This window comes from Protomyctophum bolini (assembly GCF_963924005.1).
Source record: "Protomyctophum bolini genome assembly, chromosome: 10".
Classification (NCBI taxonomy): domain Eukaryota; kingdom Metazoa; phylum Chordata; class Actinopteri; order Myctophiformes; family Myctophidae; genus Protomyctophum; species Protomyctophum bolini.
The window spans coordinates 39,936,322-39,943,236 of NC_137871.1; the positions used below are offsets into that span (position 1 = coordinate 39,936,322).

Below are 6,915 nucleotides of genomic sequence, written 5' to 3' on the forward strand. Positions count from 1 at the left end.
GAAACCGAGGTCACGAGAGTGATCCCCAGGTTCGGTGAGCAGTTCCCGCGAGGTCGTCCGCCGATGGGGGGGGCCCGAGTTTGGCGAAGCCAAGACAGGTGTGCGGTCATCAACCAGGCAAGCCAGCCACAGACCTCCGGTCATAGGCAGTCCCCACCAGCAACAGCCCGACTCACAGGCTAAGAGCCCGTCCATAGCCATCATCAGACCGTCACACAGCGTGGAAATCAATTGTTTCCTGAGGTCGCCCATCCGTGGGGGACCGTGCTGGCATTGTCCAGGTAGAAAACCCGGGGCAAAGTTGACAAGTCGGAGGCAGCCACCTTCCCCTGGAAACCAGGAGGCACGTGACGGGAGCCGTAGACCAGACTCGCCGGTGTCACAGGAGAACAGGGCCATCCATGGCCGTTCTCACAGACCGTCACCCGGCATGGAACCAAGGCGGCGACGTTTAAGTGGAAGCCGGGGCGAAGCCGTCAAGCGCCATTCATTCCTGTCAGCCAGGAAACACGCGACGGAGGCGGTAGCCAAGCATTCGCCGGCCCATAGAACGAGGGGTTACGAACGTAACCATCGTTCTAGCCATAAGCGAGCGGCCCTGCCAAGCCGATCAGTAGAACCCCGGTTACGCTAGTAACCTCATGTTCTCGCAGGCCGTTTAGCGACGCCGCACGTAACGCGCCCGTGACGAGCCGAGCTGGCAGGTAGTCTCAGTAGAGAGAGGTCTCGTCGTAGGAGAACGTCACTCAATTAGGACTTAAACCGACAATTGTCGGCAACCTATGAGGAGCCATGTGCGTGAGGTGCCAGCCTCATCGCAGACCGTCATGCAACGTCGAGACCTGGGGTCTCGCAGGTTGCCCACCTTCGAGAGGTAGGGCCCGCCGATTATAGGGCCCGGCCTTGGTTACACATGTAACCTCTAGTGGCGGCCAACCGGCAGCCACGTTTAGTGAGGGTCCAGGCAGGAAGTGGCATGCCGCTGCGAGCAGCCGCCTCATCCTGTAAGGTCAAGAGAGGCGTGGGCGGACATCGCAGGCAGGGCTCGCCGATTAAGGAGCCCTAGTTACGTCAGTAACCTCCGCTTCAATGGCCGCTCTTACAAGCTAAGTGCAGCGATAGCTGAGTCGCAGACCGCCACATCAGTGGGTGCGAAGCAGCAGCCCGAGCCATCAGCCACGTAGGCGGAGGCTCCGTGGGCGAACACGCTACCAGCATGGTTCGCTGATTCATGCCACCCGGGTTACTAACAGTACCCTCGAGTTTTATCAATCAGTTTCACAGGGCTGTAAGTTTCAGACAACACGCTGCCGTGGGCTCGAAGGGCCGCGGGACGTCGTGTGTGGAAGCTGGGGAAAGAGCTATCACTAGCTGTTCACCCAGATCGTCAGCACAGCGTGAGAGCTAAACAGGCATATCACTATATGCTGTTTGAATCATCGGGGCGTCGGAGAGCGGCGCCTCCATGCAAGGGACCAGTGCCTGGCTCCTTGTTTCAGAGCGGCAGTGTAGGCCTTCTGTGCAATAGAGGTTGCCATAGCCCAGGCAGTAGAGACACTCGTCATGCAAGTCGTCATGGGCGAGCAGGCCCTTGCAGGTCTTGCACGCCCCTTGTATGCACTGGCTGTGAGCGTCCGCCCGGGCGCGGCGGCGTTGGCGACGGGTTGTGGTCGGGGACTCTGCCATCACACGAGGCTTAGAAGCACGTGGAAAAGAAGAGCAGAGTTACAAGCAGCCACGTAGGTGGAGGCTTCGTGGGCGAACACGTTACAGGCAAGGCTCGCTGGTTCATATAACCCTGGTTACAACAGTAACTGCGAGTTTAATCAATCAGTTTCACAAGGCTGCGCGTTTCAGATCACCACGCTGCCGCGGGCTCGAAAGGCCGCGGGACGTTGTATGTGGAGGCCGAGAGAAGAGCTATTACTAGCTGTTAACGCAGGCCGTCAACACAAACGTGAGAGCTAAACAGAAATATTACTATATGCTGTTTAGAATACACGGCGCCACGGGCTAGAAGGCCGCGGGGCGTTGTATGTGGAGGCCGAAAAAAAGAGCTATTATTAGCTGTTAATGCAGGCCGTCAACACAAACGTGAGAGCTAAGCAGAAATATTACTATATTTTGTGCAGCAGAAATATTACTATATTTTGTGCAGCTCACCACGCCGTCACGGGCTTCGGGGCCGCGGGACGTGCGTGTGCTGTGTCGGCTACACTAGCTGTTAAAGCAGGCCGTCAACACAGACGTGAGAGCTAAGCAAAAATATTACTATATTTCGTGCAGCTCACCACGCCGTCACGGGCTTCGGGGCCGCGGGACGTGCGTGTGCTGTGTCGGCTACACTAGCTGTTAAAGCAGGCCGTCAACACAGACGTGAGAGCTAAGCAAAAATATTACTATATTTCGTGCAGCTCACCACGCCGTCACGGGCTTCGGGGCCGCGGGACGTGCGTGTGCTGTGTCGGCTACACTAGCTGTTAAAGCAGGCCGTCAACACAGACGTGAGAGCTAAGCAAAAATATTACTATATCTTGTGCAGCTCACCACGCCGTCACGGGCTTCGGGGCCGCGGGACGTGCGTGCGCTGTGTCGGCTACACTAGCTGTTAAAGCAGGCCGTCAACACAGACGTGAGAGCTAAGCAAAAAATATTACTATATCTTGTGCAGCTCACCACGCCGTCACGGGCTTCGGGGCCGCGGGACGTGCGTGTGCTGTGTCGGCTACAGCGGGCTAATGGTAGCAGCCACCGATGCCGGCACACGTGTGGAAACTAACAAAGGGTCGAGACCGTTTCTAGCCCGTCACACGTTCGGGACCTTAAGTCACCGAAGTTTGTGTGGAAGCAAAAACACGCTATTGCTAGCCGTGTCAAAGACCGTCACACGGGTAAAGAAACTTAGCAGGGCTCGAGCCACCACACAAGTTACATCACCCACCAAGTTATTATTAACCTTGGTTAAGGAAAAACGGACTTACCGTTTTTCTTTACTTCTCGAAGCCTCTAGGAAAGCAGTTTCCGCGGTACCGAGAAGTTTTCTCGTCCTTATGGAAATAACTCAGATGCTAAACCTTAGGGAGACTTCGCTTGCGCTGTGTTACACACATGAGAAGAAACAAATGAATGGAGACTAAGGGACGTTGACGCGCTTTTATACTAGCGCACCGGTGGGCGGTTCTCAACGTCATCACGTCTCAAAGTCCCAGCCAAAATTGTCTGTGAGTTTATATAATGCTTCTGTGTTTACGCTAGGGGGCGCAAACTCCCATAAGTGAGCAGCCTTGCTAAGCTGATTAATATAACGTCTACAAACAACAGAGAACAAGAGTAGATCACAAGAGTGTGTGCGTGAGAAGATCACAAGAGTGTGTGCGTGAGAAGATCACAAGAGTGTGTGCGTGAGAAGATCACAAGAGTGTGTGCGTGTTGGCATGAATATTTCTGTGTTCAGATTACGAACCCATCTATAACTTACTTTTCATACTGCTTTTATTTGTTGTGTTATGTGTATATACCTGTCCATAATGTATGAAATTCTTATATTTTGTATTCCTTATGCGTGTGTGTGTGGGGAGGTGGGTGGGTGGGTGGGTGCGTGCGTACATACACTCTATTGATTCCACTCTTTCCCCTCTGACCCATCCATGAATCCACTCAGTGGACTCTGGCCATGGAGCTAGTCTGAGGTTATGGACTCTGGCCGTGGATCTAGTCTGAGGTTATGGACTCTGGCCGTGGATCTAGTCTGAGGTTATGGACTCTGGCCGTGGATCTAGTCTGAGGTTATGGACTCTGGCCGTGGTGGATCTAGTCTGAGGTTATGGACTCTGGCCGTGGATCTAGTCTGAGGTTATGGACTCTGGCCGTGGAGCTAGTCTGAGGTTATGGACTCTGGCCGTGGATCTAGTCTGAGGTTATGGACTCTGGCCGTGGATCTAGTCTGAGGTTATGGACTCTGGCCATGGAGCTAGTCTGAGGTTATGGACTCTGGCCATGGAGCTAGTCTGAGGTTATGGACTCTGGCTGTGGATCTAGTCTGAGGTTATGGACTCTGGCCGTGGAGCTAGTCTGAGGTTATGGACTCTGGCCGTGGATCTAGTCTGAGGTTATGGACTCTGGCCATGGATCTAGTCTGAGGTTATGGACTCTGGCCGTGGTGGATCTAGTCTGAGGTTATGGACTCTGGCCATGGATCTAGTCTGAGGTTATGGACTCTGGCCATGGATCTAGTCTGAGGTTATGGACTCTGGCCATGGATCTAGTCTGAGGTTATGGACTCTGGCCGTGGATCTAGTCTGAGGTTATGGACTCTGGCCGTGGATCTAGTCTGAGGTTATGGACTCTGGCCGTGGTGGATCTAGTCTGAGGTTATGGACTCTGGCCGTGGATCTAGTCTGAGGTTATGGACTCTGGCCGTGGATCTAGTCTGAGGTTATGGACTCTGGCCGTGGATCTAGTCTGAGGTTATGGACTCTGGCCGTGGATCTAGTCTGAGGTTATGGACTCTGGCCGTGGATCTAGTCTGAGGTTATGGACTCTGGCCGTGGATCTAGTCTGAGGTTATGGACTCTGGCCATGGATCTAGTCTGAGGTTATGGACTCTGGCCATGGATCTAGTCTGAGGTTATGGACTCTGGCCGTGGATCTAGTCTGAGGTTATGGACTCTGGCCGTGGATCTAGTCTGAGGTTATGGACTCTGGCCGTGGTGGATCTAGTCTGAGGTTATGGACTCTGGCCATGGATCTAGTCTGAGGTTATGGACTCTGGCCGTGGATCTAGTCTGAGGTTATGGACTCTGGCCGTGGATCTAGTCTGAGGTTATGGACTCTGGCCGTGGATCTAGTCTGAGGTTATGGACTCTGGCCATGGATCTAGTCTGAGGTTATGGACTCTGGCCATGGATCTAGTCTGAGGTTATGGACTCTGGCCGTGGATCTAGTCTGAGGTTATGGACTCTGGCCATGGATCTAGTCTGAGGTTATGGACTCTGGCCATGGATCTAGTCTGAGGTTATGGACTCTGGCCGTGGTGGATCTAGTCTGAGGTTATGGACTCTGGCCGTGGAGCTAGTCTGAGGTTATGGACTCTGGCCATGGATCTAGTCTGAGGTTATGGACTCTGGCCATGGATCTAGTCTGAGGTTATGGACTCTGGCCGTGGATCTAGTCTGAGGTTATGGACTCTGGCCATGGATCTAGTCTGAGGTTATGGACTCTGGCCATGGATCTAGTCTGAGGTTATGGACTCTGGCCGTGGTGGATCTAGTCTGAGGTTATGGACTCTGGCCGTGGATCTAGTCTGAGGTTATGGACTCTGGCCATGGATCTAGTCTGAGGTTATGGACTCTGGCCGTGGATCTAGTCTGAGGTTATGTCCACCAGAATTTTGAAGCCTCTTCATGTTCTTTTAACCCATTTTGGGCGAGAACCCCTTTTGGTGTTAGCATTATGTTATGTTTTAGATATTGAAAAATAGCAGATCTACAAGCTCATAGCGATCAGGAGATTGCTGATGGGGTCTACAACAACAGCATGATATGTAGATAATAAGGAGATATGTGAAACCAAATGAACCCGTAGACGGGTCCATTTGGTTTCATTTTACGCTCTCAAGAGTTAAAGATTCATAAAGGTCTATTTGGTTACCAACTCTCCACATCATTTAGCTGGGGACCACCTGGAATCCGCCACCTGGACCACTGGTTGAAACCTCCGTTTCAGGGGATCAGAATCACATGAATAACAAACAGGCACTATCCTGTTCTGTCTTGGCTCAGTCGCTCTTGTTGTACAAATGAGTGCAAAGGGGATGAGGTGTTATGTTGGTGTTTTTTATATACACTGTACTACCGTTTATGTACTGTAAATTAAGCTGTAGTGTAGGTAAGCTTTTGGTTTTGCTTGTTCAGCCTCTCAGAACAGTCAACACATCTCCCAGCTGAGGGAATTACCTTATTTTCTAGGTTAGAGAGAATATGTCACACACTAAAGAGAATGTAGCCGTTGTTGGTTATCTCATGTGGAGATCCGTGTGTCCACGGCTAATCTTGCAAACGCCTAGGCAGTTCAGCGTCATGTTTCTTGTGCACGCTGCCACTAAGTTAACCCATTCTGAACGGGAACACGTTTTGGTGTTAGCATCATGTCGTGCTTTAGCTATTGAAAAATAGCAGATCTACAAGCTCATAGCGCGCCACCGAGTGGCGCGCTACGAGCTTGTAGGTCTGCTATTTTTGAAAAATCGAGATACAAACACATGAGTCACAAGGACGAAACAATCAGACTTTGAGGATTACAGACACATTTCGATGAGTGAAATCTGACAGATGGATGCAGGACGGTACGGTGTACATATAACTAACAGCTAGTAACGTGCTACTTTCATGACTGTATGTATAAATTACACTGCATGGCCTGGGCCGACCTCGCGGTCCGGGCACCTAGGCTTCTAATGCAGCCTGACAGCGCATCGCGGGTTCGAGTCCCGATCCTGACTATCTTTGCTATATTACTCTATCAATAAAGGCAAAAAGCCCATAAAATATCTTAAAAACTGTCACTCCATATAATGTTATTATTATTAGGGCATGCCTCCTAACAGAGATCTGTGCTGAGCGCAATAGTATATTTTTTCTTTTTTTTCTTTTTTAAGATATTTTTTGCGGCTTACGCCTTTTATTGGTTTTTAAAAGGGACAGACAGTAGGCTGACAGGAAACGGGAGAGAGATGGGGGGGGGAAGACATGCAGTAAAGGCCGTGTCGGGCTCGGGAGTCGAACCCGCGGCACACTGCGACTGGATTACCAGTCGGGTGCCCAGACGGTTACGCCACCGCCTGTGCCTCTCCACTATCTTTTGACACACTTTTGAATTCACTCCTCGAGATGCAATAATGTCTTATACTTATTTTTG

The 6,915-nt window shown here is 51.5% G+C and overlaps 1 protein-coding gene across 1 annotated transcript in view; it reads left to right on the forward strand.

Moving 5' to 3' along the window:
• mgat4b (alpha-1,3-mannosyl-glycoprotein 4-beta-N-acetylglucosaminyltransferase B) overlaps window positions 1-6,915 on the forward strand; it is a 183,262-nt gene that overhangs the window by 100,505 nt on the left and 75,842 nt on the right. The gene's annotated exons all lie outside the window — the stretch shown is intronic.